This window comes from Myotis yumanensis, unplaced genomic scaffold (genome assembly GCF_028538775.1).
Source record: "Myotis yumanensis isolate MYYU_CA2020_CCGP unplaced genomic scaffold, mMyoYum1.0.hap1 SCAF_5, whole genome shotgun sequence".
NCBI lineage: Eukaryota > Metazoa > Chordata > Mammalia > Chiroptera > Vespertilionidae > Myotis > Myotis yumanensis.
Window position 1 is genome coordinate 51,580,804 of NW_027223756.1, and position 13,264 is coordinate 51,594,067.

The window sequence follows — 13,264 nt, forward strand, 5'->3', positions numbered from 1 at the left end:
CCAAGATTTCATGCCAGCTTCCAGAGAGCTGGCCAAGAAAAAAATCAAGTCTTAACAAAATGATATTTTTAGTGTCTATGCTGATCAGGTAGATGAGAGTTAGTTTGTTTTAACGGGGAGAAGGGTATCATCGAAAAGACTGTAGAAATCGGATCAAAAATTTAGGATGCTATTGTGGCATCTGTCATTAATTGGAGCAACGAGGTTACCTACTGGAATCATTAGATCCCCCGAAATGGCACAGAACACATGTATGGATTCAGGGTTCGGCATAAGCACATGCAACAATTACGAGGCTGTCCAATTCTGGATATGTGCACCTTCTGGGAGTTGCAAATCATTGGGGAATAGGTGAGGGGCAATGAAAACTAGACAGAAAAAGGCGACTCTGGAAAGATCATTGCCGTCCATGCGCTTCACGTTTACAGTAGGTTCCGCTGGGCGCGGTGGACCTGTGGATGAGCATTTCAGAAAATAAACACTGACAAAGAACTTCCCTGGCAGATAATGCGCCAAGTCCGCTCGCGGGGACTAAAGGAGGCAGCGGGAGGGAAGTCAGAACGCGCCGAAGAGTTTTTAATCCTTGGACTCCATGGGGCGGGGGCAGCTCCCCCCGCGGTCCGCGCTCGGGCCGGCGCGGCCAAGAATTTGGAGAGGATCCCTGGTCGCGCGGTGGCGGCGGCGCGCGGGTGCGCGGTGAGCAAGCGGGCGGGCGGGCGAGTGCGCAGGGTATTGGCAGCCGAGGAGTGGAGGCTGGGCGGCTCCGACTCCCTGACGCCAGCGCGACCAGATCAATCCAGGCTCCGGGAGCGAGCGGGCAGGCGGGAGGAGGAAGGAGAAGCCGTGCGGCTCAGCCCGGGCCGAGGCGCGGGGAGGGACCCTGCGAGCTCAGCGCGGGGCAGCACCCCGCCGCCCGGACCGGGGCCCTGGGACCCCGCTCGCTCGGCCACTCGTGCGCCCGCGAGGACGGGCGCGCCGCCAACCCGGTAAAACGAAACAGACCCGAACCCAACTTTCTCCTCTGACGCGTCCCCGCCCTCTCCCTTCAGCGCCCCGGACTTCCAGCGCCGCCGCCGCCTCCACTGGGGCGGGCGCGGGCCCGCAGGGCAGCCGCTGTCCCCGGGGCCGGGCGCGGGCCGCGGCGGGGAGGGGGCTCTTCCCCGCGTGGGGCGGATCGGGGTCCCCCCCCCCCCCCCCACCGTGATGGCGCCGCCGGGCCGCTCGGAGGAGCGAACCTGCCACCTTCTCCTCCGTTCGCCCCAACCAGCCGGCAGGACTCAGCCAGGATTCCCTTCGCGTCTTTGTTGGGTCTGTGGTGGGGAAGCCGCGATCCACAGCCAGAGCCTCGCCCCTGGCCCTGCTCGCGGCGGGACCTCCCGGCCACCCTCCCCTCCCCTCCCCTCCCCTCCGCCCGCTCCCCGTTTCTCTTTCCCTTTCTGCAGCCCGGCCGAGGCCAGTCCGCGCGGCCCGCTGGCCCATTGTGTCCCGCGCTGGCTCGGGCCACCCTTTGGGGAGCTGGAGGGCAGCCGCCGGCGCTGCCCTTTGGGCGCTCGGAGCCGGTCTCGCCCGGGGGGCGGGGGGACACCGGTGCCCTGGGTCCCTCGTTGTCCCAGATCGGTCCCCTTCTCTGCCCCAACGAGCCTTTTGGGGGTCGAGGTCAAGGAAAGTTCGTCCCGAAATTCCCTCTAATTTATTCAAAGGTTTGGCGGCGGCGGCGCGTAATTTTTTTTTCTCTTCCGCCTACACCCCGTGCGCCTCCAAGTGTCGTCTCATTCCTTTCCCTTGACCGGATTCGATTGCCTCACTGCAAGTGTATTTGTGAGTTCGCCGTTGGACAACTGCTCCTTTACTCCGTTCCCTGGCTTTGGGAGGGTTTCTCGGGGTTGTTTCTGTAGAAGGTGGGGGTGGTGGGGGTGAGACGCCGGGAGATGTGGGCTTGTTTTTCTAGCTGCTTACTGAGTATGAAGGCTGAAGGCAGAGCGTTTCCTTGATGTCCTTAGGAAGGGAGGGGGGGCAGATGCCTGCCGGATCTCACAACTGCAGTAGCTGCGGCTTTTGTTTATTTGGAAGCGCAAACGATTTTTAAATACACTGCGCGAGACAGCCGACAAGGCGCTGGCTTCCCTTCTGGAAACGAGGCGCGTCTCAGCACCATCTCCCGAGAAAGCATCGTTTTCGTGAGTGCTGCGGCAACCGGCCTTTCCATTGTATCGGAACTTTCAAAGTAGGTGGAATGATTCAGAAGTTGCACGATTTCTGTATGTCTTTCCTGTGGCGGACAGATGGCAGATTGCCTTTATTTCCGAACATTTCTCGCCCCAGCTGCCTGCCTGGCGTGGGTAACATGCCTACTGCATTCAGGAGCACAAGGAGAAAACTGTTCTCTGCCCAGGTTGATTTTTCACCTTGCTGCTAATTACCACTTTGCGTTTTATTGGAGGTAGGTGAGCTGTAGTGCCACCACCATTGGGAAAGCGTCGAGGCGGAAGCAGTGTTCACTGCCCCAGCATTTTCAATTAGTAGAAATATTGTGCATCCAGTGTTATTGACATGTAGGTGCCAGGCCTAAATATGTTGTCCTGATTTGAGTGTGTGTCCTCCCCCAGCCTTCCCTCGTTCCCATTTGCAGTTATTTGATATTTCTGTGCAGGTGGTGTACATTTGTGTAATATTGCAATTCTTGGGAAACTGTAACCAGGGTGGAGAGAGATGATTTTCCAGAAGTGGGTGATGCCAGGGCCTCTAGGGGATCCAGGCTAGATCGAGTTTCTCCTGAAGGTGGGGATTTGTCCTTGCTTTAGTTTTGACCCCTCCAACCGTAGGTATGTAACCAAATCCACTTTTCTTTTTTGCAGTTTCCTTTGGTTTTATACCCTTGAAGAACTGATGACTTTTTTGCATTAGAGAAATGACAGTTTTAGGCAATTAAAAATGTTAACCTCTTACACCTCTTGAAACTTAATTTTGTTCTGCTAAGTTCATTAAAGCATTAGGAAGAAGTCGCATTTCCCCCAAATACCCTTAATAGTTAAAAAGTAAATTTCAGCTTGTAATTTTGATTTCTAGTAATTCTGGGTTAAAGATAAAACTTAATAACTTGGTTAGATTGGGAAAAGAATGAACTTGAATGTAATTAGACCAGTATATTTAAGCTGCAGTCGCCTACATAATCAGGGCCAAGTTGTGTGTGTGTATAAAAGATCTCATTTGTGTAGTCTTACAAGGCTAATGGAGGCATCATTGAGGCTTTATAAATAATGTAAGTTGTGTATAATGTGGAGTCCCCAGAGGCAGCAGAGAAAGCATCATTACCAGCCTTTTCAACCTGCTCGAGATCTTAAATTGATTTACAGCACTGAACTGGTGCAAAATGATACATCAGGATGACATGGGGTCAGCCTGTAAAAGTCTATGATGTCAGCCTATTAGTTCAGTCATCATAATTAAACCATATTACAGGGGCAGCTAAGCAGGAGTCTGGTGTTATGCTTCAGATATGGGTGGTACATGGATTTTTGTTCAGAGTGGAAAGGCTGAACCAGCCAGGAATGCTGGTGTTTTGGAAAGAGGGGAAGGCTTACAGAGCTCTGAATTTCTGACAAATGCAGGAGTGTGCAGTCTGCATCGTGGACGTAGCTTTTCGTTCGCTAGTGGAGGAGCAGATGCCTTGGAGGTGCTGATGTTAGGACCTTGGCAGCTCCGATCCCTCTCCTGATCATGCTTCATGTGTGCTTGAATTTAAGTTGGCCTTTGGGACCTTCTAAAATATCAGAGGACCACATACTTACGGAGTTGCTCTATGTTGATGTATCAGCTGACATGTTATTTCTTTAACTAGTCATAGTGACTAGGTCTCCACTGAAAACAAAAGATATTTGAATTGAACATATGAACAAATCAGGAAAAGACCCTCGTTTTTTTTTCTTAGATTTTTGGCAATCCTTATTCAGTTTATGGGTCCTCTCGGTCTGTGCCGCCCAATAAGGTAGCCTTAGCCACATGTGGGTACTTAAATTGAAATTAATTAAAGTTAAGTAAAAATAAATACTGATCTTCTGAGTAGCACTTTATTTCAAGTGCTCAATAGCCCCATGTGGCCAGTGACTACCATATTGGATGATACCTATATGGAACATTTCCATCATGGCAGAAGGTTCCATTGGACAGTGCTGGTCTGGGACTTTACTTCTCTTCTTCCTCCTCCTGTACTCATCTTTCAATTACTTCTGTGTGTGTCACTTCTGCTGATGAGTTTGTGAGGTCAAAAAGAGAAAGAGACATGTCAATTTTTGCTGCTTGTTTGGATGAACCAGTTGCAGCTACTGGATAAAATGAGGTAGACTTTTCTGTGGATTACATTTATCATTGATGTCCTGGGTTCTTCTTTGATTTAGAGCTTTGGGGAGGAGAAATAATTATAGCTAATTTTTTCTGACTTTTTTCTGTTTCCTTGTTTTTTAAAACTCCTATCTCATTTAAGTCTCAAAACTTGACTAAGTACGGATGTACAGAAAAGAAAAACTGAGTTCAGAATGATTCACTGTCTTGCCTCAGGCTCCATAGCTAGTGATGATGATATGAACAAGGCAGTCTGACTCTAGGGCCTCCCAAATAATCCTTGTTCTGCTGGACTTCATTACTCCAGTATAGATATGACTTTGCTTTTATTTTTAGGCCTTTAGACAAATTTTGTGCTTTTCTTGGCGATCTCCTTTTAAGTGTTTGGAAGAAAGGAAACAATGTTAATCCGTATGGAAGCAGATCATAATTGGAAGAGTAAATCTGATGTAAAAACCAAATTAGTTTTATTTCTGTTTTTCTAGATCATTCCTGCCACTTTCCCCTTATATAATCACAAGCTGATGGTACTGAAGAAGGAAGTTCTAGTAGTTCAGTTTATCTCATCAATATTTTCCTTCCCTTAGCTGGTAAACACTGCACCTTGAGATACAAATAGTTCATTGCAAACTACTTTGGGGGAAAAAAAATTTTTTTTATATGTAATGTCTACTTTTGTGTAGTTTTACAGTTCAGTTGTTCTTAACTTTTTTTTTTTTTTTTTTTTTTTTTGGTTAGGGCTGTTTAAGAATCTGATGAAATCAGGGGACCTTTTATACTTTTTCACTCCCATCTTCCAATCCAAAAATGCTTGTATGCTCTGGTAAGCTTGTGTGTACACTTAAGTACACAAATTGCATGACATTTCAGGTGAAGGACATCATGGGATTGCCATGCCAAGTGCATTCATAAACATTCAGATTTGTAATTTCCTTTACAGAGAATAGAGCTATTTTGTGTTAAAAGTTGCTTTGAGGATTTTCTAATCCAGTTGGTTCATATCAGGTTGAGCAACCTAGACTCAGAGAAGATAGCTGACTTACCTAAAAGTCACCCATGTAGTGATCAGAAGAAGGGAAAGCCAGGTCCTGGATCACTCTACTTGTTAAGTTCTTACTTGTCTATTTGTTTTTTCTTTCTTTCTTTTTTTTTTTTTTTTAATATATTTTTCATTGACTTCAGAGAGGAAGAGGGAGAGAGAGACAGAAACATAAATGATGAGAATCATTAATCAGCTGCCTCCTGCACGCCCCCACTCTGGGGATTGAGCCCACAACCCGGGCATGTGCCCTTGGCCGGAATCGAACCCGGGACCCTTCAGTCCGCAGGCAGAGGCCCTATTCACTGAGCCACGCTGGCTAGGGCTATTTGTTCTTACCATACTCACACTGTTCCTGCAGTTTTGTTCTGAGCATATCCAGTGTATCGTCATCTGGGGAGGGGAGAAAAGAATTTTTTGGTATGTTGACTTTTTGTACATAGCATTGTTTGAGCTGAGTAGGAATCAAGTCTGACAACCTCAGAGAGGTGAGTTTTTTTTTGTTGTTTTTTTTTCCCTCCCCATTTTGGAGACGGAAAAGGAAAGTCCTGCATCTGATTTAATCAGCAGGGCCTTACCAGAAGATGGGTGATTCAGATTTGTACAAAATTCCTATTAAGCCAGGCAGTTCATATACATCTCCTGTCTTAACTAAAAAATAAATCACATTCTTAACCGAGAGCTAAAAGTTTGGGATTTTTTGGGAGGAGCTATGGGGTACTAGGGAGAGAATTGGAAAGATCTGAGGAGAAAAAGGATAATGTAAATATAAAAAGGTAGAGAAGTTTGATATTAAATTATAGAATGACATTGAGGCTGATGAAGTGTTCTCTGTAATTGTACTTCTACATATGTTTTTCTTTTTTAAAACTTACTATTACCGATTTATGATAGTGGATAACAACTCGGGAACAGCCAGATGGAAGAAATGCATAGGGCTAGGTCTGGAGGAAGGGGTGCAGAGCTCCTGTGCCCTCTCCAGGTACGCCACTGTCACCGCACCTGCATGTGGTCAGCAACCAGGAAGCCCTGGTTTCACTCACTGCTCCCAAGATTAGCGGAGCATGCTTTGCTAACAGATGGAGGCATCTCCATTTTGCCCCACACTGAAACCTCTTGATTCTCTTTTTAAAAATTTTTTTTTATTGATTTCAGAGAGAAAGAGATAGAAACATCAACGATGAGAGAGACTCACTGATCAGCTGCCTCCTGCACGCCCCACGCTGGGGATCAAACCCACAGCCCAGGCATGTGCCCTGACCGGGAATCGAACCATAACCTCCTGGTTCGTAAGTCAATGCTCAACCACTGAGCCATCCTGGCCGGGCCCTCTTGACTCTTTATATTCCTTTTCTGCAATTACCTGGCAGGTCAACTTTTAGTCTAATCTGGTGATCTGTCATTGGATTTGCCACAAAAATGCCTGAAATATTTTTAATACTTACTCTGGAGCAACTTGCTTAAAAAAGAAAATAGCTAAGCTAGTTAACATGAATGTACTTAAAATCTAAATTTAAATCTTCATTTTGGTGTACCTTATTAAGATGGTGTACAGCTAGTCCTATAGTCAAAAATATAGCATTTACAGCCACTGCTTGCTGGCTTGCAGAAATGAGCAGGCCCTGTGGAAGAGTCATTTGCATAAGGGAAGCTATCTTTCAGATGGGAAAAACCAAAACGTTCATAAATAGTTCAACTCCAGTGACTACATCGGATTGGTAGGAAGGTACTAAAATTGCAGTATTTTAGCAATTTAACATCTTTGTAATAGTTGTTCTAAGCTAAAATCAGAACTTTAGGGATGATTCCCTCTTGAAAATAAAGCATCAAACCCTCTACAATTCACGGGAATCCCTACCTGGCGATTCTCTTCTCTGCTTAGTTTCTCATGTTCAGATATAGAGCCTTATTCCCTTGTAAGAATCCAGGACTGTGGTGTGGTAGATTGGTTTCTTAACTAATTTTCTTGACAACAAGCTTAAATTTATGGGAACACACACAGCAGCTGATTATGCATCTGTATACTTTTGTGTTCAAAATGCAAATAAATACAATGTCATATTTGGGAAGAGGATAGAGGAGTCTAACATTTGATTAAAAATGTATTTATATACATAATTTTTAACACTTATTTGTAGTTTCCCCTTAATTTTAGGGCAGCTGTTCTATGGATATTTTTTCCCTACAATCTCAGATAGTTAGGGTATAGTTACTCAAACTATTCATTCATTTTCCTGTTGCCTATCTCTTGTGGTTTCTTTGCAGTGTTCTTTTGCAAAGTGGAAGTATTTCAGACCTTTATAGCTTTTTTTTTCTTTCAGTTTCAAACACCACAAGAGAAAAGGGAACTAATTATCTTTTAAGTGTTATCCTTAGGCATTCAAATCAAATCATTATTTAGTTAGCTAAATGCAAGATCTTTTGTTTAGTTAGAAAGAATGTGTCATTTTAATGGAAGAGGGATTTTAAAATATGCTCATGTAGTAATTTTGATGCAGCATTTCATAAGTATATGCTTCATTATTCAATGAATATTAATTCTGAGTGGCTCAGTCATTGGTGAGAAGACACACAAAATGGAAAAATTAAATCCAACAACACTGCAAAAGTTGTGGCAAGGTGATAGATATAGAGGTAAGTTTTACAGAAAACTCCAGTGAGGACCACGGCCACTAGCCACACGGGGCTGTGGAGCACTTAAAACGTGGCTAGTGCAACTGAGAACCGCATTTCAGATGTTAATTAACATGTTTAAATAGCCACCTGTGGCTATCCTGCTGGACAGCACAGATCTAGAGGCTGGTGAGCAGCAGCTCTACCTGACCACAGTAGGTATTCCTGATGGGGCCCAGTGCACTGTGGTGGGAGAGAGACTCAGAAAAGTTAAATTGGGGTGAGAATTTTTGGGCCTTCGAGTGCCAGAACAAGGGCACATTGGAAATCACTGAAGGTGTTTGAACATGCAGTTTGGATTGGAGGGGGTAGAGCCCATAATGCCAGGAGATGAAGAAGAAAGCTATTTGAGTTATCCATCTGATGAGGTGGGTTTTGTGAGTAAAAATGCACTTGGTGGTTATTTGGCTACAGAGTGATGGGAGGGAGAGGAGGCAAAGATTATTCTTAGGTTTCCACCCTGAGTAGCTGTAAAATTGATAAAGCCTTTACTTAAGGGCAGGGAAGAACTATTTGTAGAAGGAATACAGTTTGTGTGAATGATAGCTTAGAATTGACGGGTTGCATTTAAGGTGGGGTATCCAGGTATTCTACAGGCAGGTTGGAGATACAAACTAAGCTGAAGCTTAGGGAAGGGCTCAGAACATTAAGTACAGATTGTTGGAAAGGATGGTTGAACTTCCAAGGTGTTTTGAGAGAATCGGGAACAGAAACAAAGAACTGGTAGGGTGACTCTGCCATTGAAACCCACAATTGGGAATTAGGAGAAGGGGATGGTATGTTTGAAGTAGACAAAAGAAGGAACTGGAAGGAAGGTATGGGATCAGAGGAAGCTGGGGGAAGAGGGATCCCAGAACTAGGGTCAGAGGGGAAGTGTCTCATGGTTCATGGTGAAGGAGAAACGGTCGGGTAATCACGTGAATGCAGTTGAGGAGAAGAGACTTAGTATTATAGGAAATGAGAACTAGATTCTGAAAATTCCCTGGAGTGACTTATGTTTCAAAATAGAGGGGACCTCTTGATACTTGAAGGTTGAGGGAAAGAAGTTAATGGGTGGAAAACAAAGATTGGTGGAGTTGGTGATCTTGAGCACAGGGGACGAAATATTAGCCATGGTAAGGAGGGAGAGTTGTCTGAGAAAGAAGCAGGATGGGGTCTCAGTTGAGAGGAAAGCAGATGGTGGAGCTCTTGCCAGCTTGTGCTGCTTTTCCCAGCAGTGTGGAAGGCAGTCCCCTCATTGGGACTGTGAGGTGTGGGACTCAGCAGATGGTAGTGGAAGCTTAGAATAATGGAGAAGTTTGGGGAGAACCCTTGTAGGTGGTATGCCAGGAGATCTATGGAGAACTCAAAGTCTAAACAGTAGGGGGAAACCTGGGGAAAAACTTGATGTGGCTGTAGGGAGGACTAGGTAATTGTTGCGTCTAGGTGGCGCCATAGTAAGATTGGAGGGAAATGTTGGTAGTGTTGATTCTGGCCTAGAGATAGCAAATTGGTTACGAAATGAGGCTCCAGAATCGGGATGTTTGGGTTTAAGTCCAAGCCCCAACACTTCCTTGTTTTTTTATGACTTTGGGAAAGCTGCTCACCATTAGTGCTTGTGCCTCACTTTCATCTGGAAAAGAGGTGATAGCCTCAGGACTGATTGCTTGCAAATGAAATGAGTTATACTTTCATATTTCACTTAATCTAAGATGCTGCCAGTTGTGAGACATTATTTCATGTGCTACTGAGGAAAAAACTGTCAATTAGACATGACATACCGTTGATGATCAGTTTCCTGGTTTTGGAGGTGAAAATGGGAGGAGCATCTCAGTCGTTGACATACAAACTACACAAAGGATGTAGCATGGGATGTGGCATTTAATAAACACTCAGAAGATGTTAGCTCTTTCTAAAAATCACTGTGATTTTAGAGTCCAGAATGTTAATGAGAGCAGTATTGAATCCAGTCTAGATCAGCGGGGTCACAGGTTATACGGAGTCCAATGGACTAAACAAATTGAGAAGGGTGAAGCAATGGGAATGCCGGTAATGAAATTGTGAAATACCAAGTTTGGGAATTTGTAGATGGAACATTTCCCTGACAATCGTAGGTAAAGGTTTTTAAGAGAAGTGTAGAAATTGAATGAATGCCTGTTAATGATTTTTAAGTTATTTAAATTGCCAAGAGCTTTAAAAAGTAAGTATACTGAGTTTACCAATGGCTTTTCTTATAGCATTCATTAGTGTTAAAAAAAATTTTTTTTTTCATTCGAGTAATATATGCTCAGTGCGGAAAGATCCTGGCATGGATTCTTGTCATAGTGTCAGAAGGAAAGAGGGATTGGTTTGTGCCATTTCAGAGGTGGGGAGGTATTAATAGCCGGTTGTAGAGCCCTTCTACACGTGGCTCCCAAGGCAGAAACCATAGAGGAAAAACATGCATTTGACAGCATTTATGTGACCACAAATGACAAAGTGCACAGTCACAAATACAGTCGTTCAGGTAACAAATTTGCAGCAAGTGACTGTTCTCGGTAAGAAACTTTTTAAGTCAATAGGAAATACCACTCTTAGAGAAAAACTGGTAAAGGACATGAACAAGCGATTCACACACAAACAAGATGCAAGCTGCTAATAACCATAAAATGTGCTGCTGTGTCCTGCACCAGACTCTTCAGTGTGTTACTCTTTGTGGACCAGGAAGTCGCAGTCTGGGAAAACTGGGCTATCAGGTGTGTGCGGTTTCTTATCCAGCTTGCGCGAACCATGAACCCGGGAGACACCAGTGCTTAACAGAGCACGTGGGAACGGGCCTCCTCCTCCTACCTGACTTGCAGTATTGAAGTTTCTTTATAGTGACATCTCCTCATTCATAAGAGACACAGTGTTGGTCTTGGAATATGGATTTGATGGTTGAGATGGATTCGTTTATAAGGTATTAAAATAAAGTGAAAAAAGTTCTCCCATGTAGTAAAACCACTTATAAAGGGGGAAAACAATTTAAAGAGTTAGGCATCAGCATTTAATTTGCTAGCTTTTCTCTTAAGAATAATGGTTACGCTTGTGGGGGTTAGAAAGTCTTTGCCTGTGCTGCAATCAACAGCTGGTTGATGGTGGGACCCTTATCTAAGTTACGTACGCTCCGTCTTCCCTCGGCACTGAGTTCTTGCCCAGCCACTGGACAGAATTGAATTTGTCAGCATCTTCTGCCTCACCATCTTATTTCTTGTAAATGATCTGCAAATATCTCAAAGTTGGGGGGGAAAGGGCTTTTAAATCGCATCTACAAGCTCAGCACTTGGCCTGTTACCACCCCCTCCAGCCCCCCATTCTTAAGTCCTTTCTGAAGGATTGACTGGAGCAGGGCCCCTAAACTGGGATGCATTGGTCAGAGCTGTTCCTCAAACTCTTTCAGTTGAGTTGGAGAGAGAGGATGAACGTCGGGGAAAGTTGGTCTTAATTTGATCAGAGAGAGTAGTTTTTCATGAAGGGGAATGAGAGTAAGGCAGTGCGTGTTGCTGGAGAAAGTAGACATTTAGCCCTGTGAAAGCTCAGGACGGTTGATTGTAGAGAGCTTGCCAGCTCATCCAGTGCAGCTTCCTGTTTTGCTTATTGTCTGTTGCTAGCTTTGCCGTCTGGCATAATTAATAACAACCTCTTCTTTATTTTTCCCGTTGCTCATGTTTGTGTGCTCAGGACTTCTGTTAAGTCTGTTCAAGCTTGAGGGAATGTTTGATTGGTTTTAAATGTTTTTCTGTTAACTGTGAACCAAATTCACTTACTTAAATGGCTGGCACCCAGGCTGTGTTTATTTACACCGAAGAGTTTGGTCACGTTGCGCAGGTTGGGATGTTGCTTTGTATTGCCAGAGAGCCTCCTCTCAAAACGGTGCATCCCCACTGTGGGGGTGCTGCCTTTGGTTGAGCTGATATGAATCCCGTTCAGCAGGTGTTTCATGCCTTCCTACTGTGCTCCCAGCACTGGGCTCTGTTTTGGGAGGGACAGAGAAATGTATGTCAGTTTCCGCCCTGAAGAAGCACTCTTGCTCCTAAGGGGAGACTCCGATGATATGAAAAATTAAATGAGAAGCCATTGTTATTAATGTTATATCATCTCAGCTGGAGGGTATTTCTCTTATAATGGGGATAGTCTTTCAAAATCAAGGGATGGGGAAAGGAATCTGATGTGGTTGGTAGAGCTCTTGCTTCCTGCCCGTCTTTACGTTAGTTAATTCTTTCAGCAAGTTTTTGAGTGTCTGTATTTATAATTGTACTTCTGTTCATAGTGTATCTCTCATACAGCTTGATAAAGTTGGGATAAGGGGCCATAAGTGTGGGACTTGCACAGAGGATCTTGTACCTTTGAGGGACAATACAAACCTGCTTGTCTCATCCAGCGTCAGCTTTAATGGCTTTTATTACACTTACCTTATTAATTCTTTGGACTGAGTTCCGTGAAGGCATATGGACAGTGTGTTTATGATCTTTGTGTTAGTACAGTGGTTCTCACCTGTTGGCACATAGAAGTACATGAACAACCACCTCAGAAATGACTGGGCCTGTCTCTAGGGAACCCTCTACAAGGGTTACAGTGGAGAGCTTTTTTTCTTTTCTCATTCTCATTCTCTCTCTCTCTCTCTCTCTCTCTCTCTCAGAGCTTTTTAAAAAGTGCCATGAGAAGTCTCATGTATAGCAGTATTATGAATATTGCCATACCAAAAAAAAGAAAAAAAGAATATAGCCCTGACACACAGTAGGTACTTGATGAGTAAATTTGTTTCATTTTGATATTTTTTTAAAACATGCCAGGAAAAGTGGTATGTCGTAAGTTCACTGTGGTCTTTTATACCCAGACGTACTAGTGATGTTTGAGGGTTAGCTGATTTGCTCTCCCACTTTTTTTTCTTGGAGGAGAAAAGAGATGGGAAGAAAAGATTCGTGTGTTTGACATGTTTTCCTTGTTGTAGAAATCAGCAATTCCTTGTGTCCTGGAGTCTAGAAGTGAAGTTAAACAAAGCTCTTGAGGCCCGAGGCACTTAGATTACAAGGAAAGAAGAGGGAACAGTGGGGGAGAATAGAGCAGTGGTCCATCGGGCAATATGAAATTAGTGGTCATCACAGCCAGGGGCAGGCGGGGGAGTTTCTCCAGCATCAGTGGGTAGAGGTCAGGGCGATGCTGAGGTTGAGAAAGCCTGGAATAGAGGGTGTCAAGGGGGTCTAGAGGCAGATAGGA

The 13,264-nt window shown here is 44.6% G+C and overlaps 1 protein-coding gene across 3 annotated transcripts in view; it reads left to right on the top strand.

Moving 5' to 3' along the window:
• Positions 1 to 788: 788 nt before the first annotated feature.
• Positions 789 to 13,264, top strand: part of SMAD1 (SMAD family member 1) — a 69,690-nt gene continuing 57,214 nt past the window's right edge. Inside the window, exon 1 of one of the 3 annotated variants that reach the window (XM_070415252.1) lies at positions 789 to 986. The gene's annotated coding sequence lies outside the window, so the exon portion shown is untranslated. Of the gene's footprint in view, positions 987 to 1,650; positions 1,819 to 1,951; positions 2,225 to 13,264 lie in introns of those variants that run through there. The other 2 variants (XM_070415255.1, XM_070415253.1) reach the window with 2 other exon arrangements.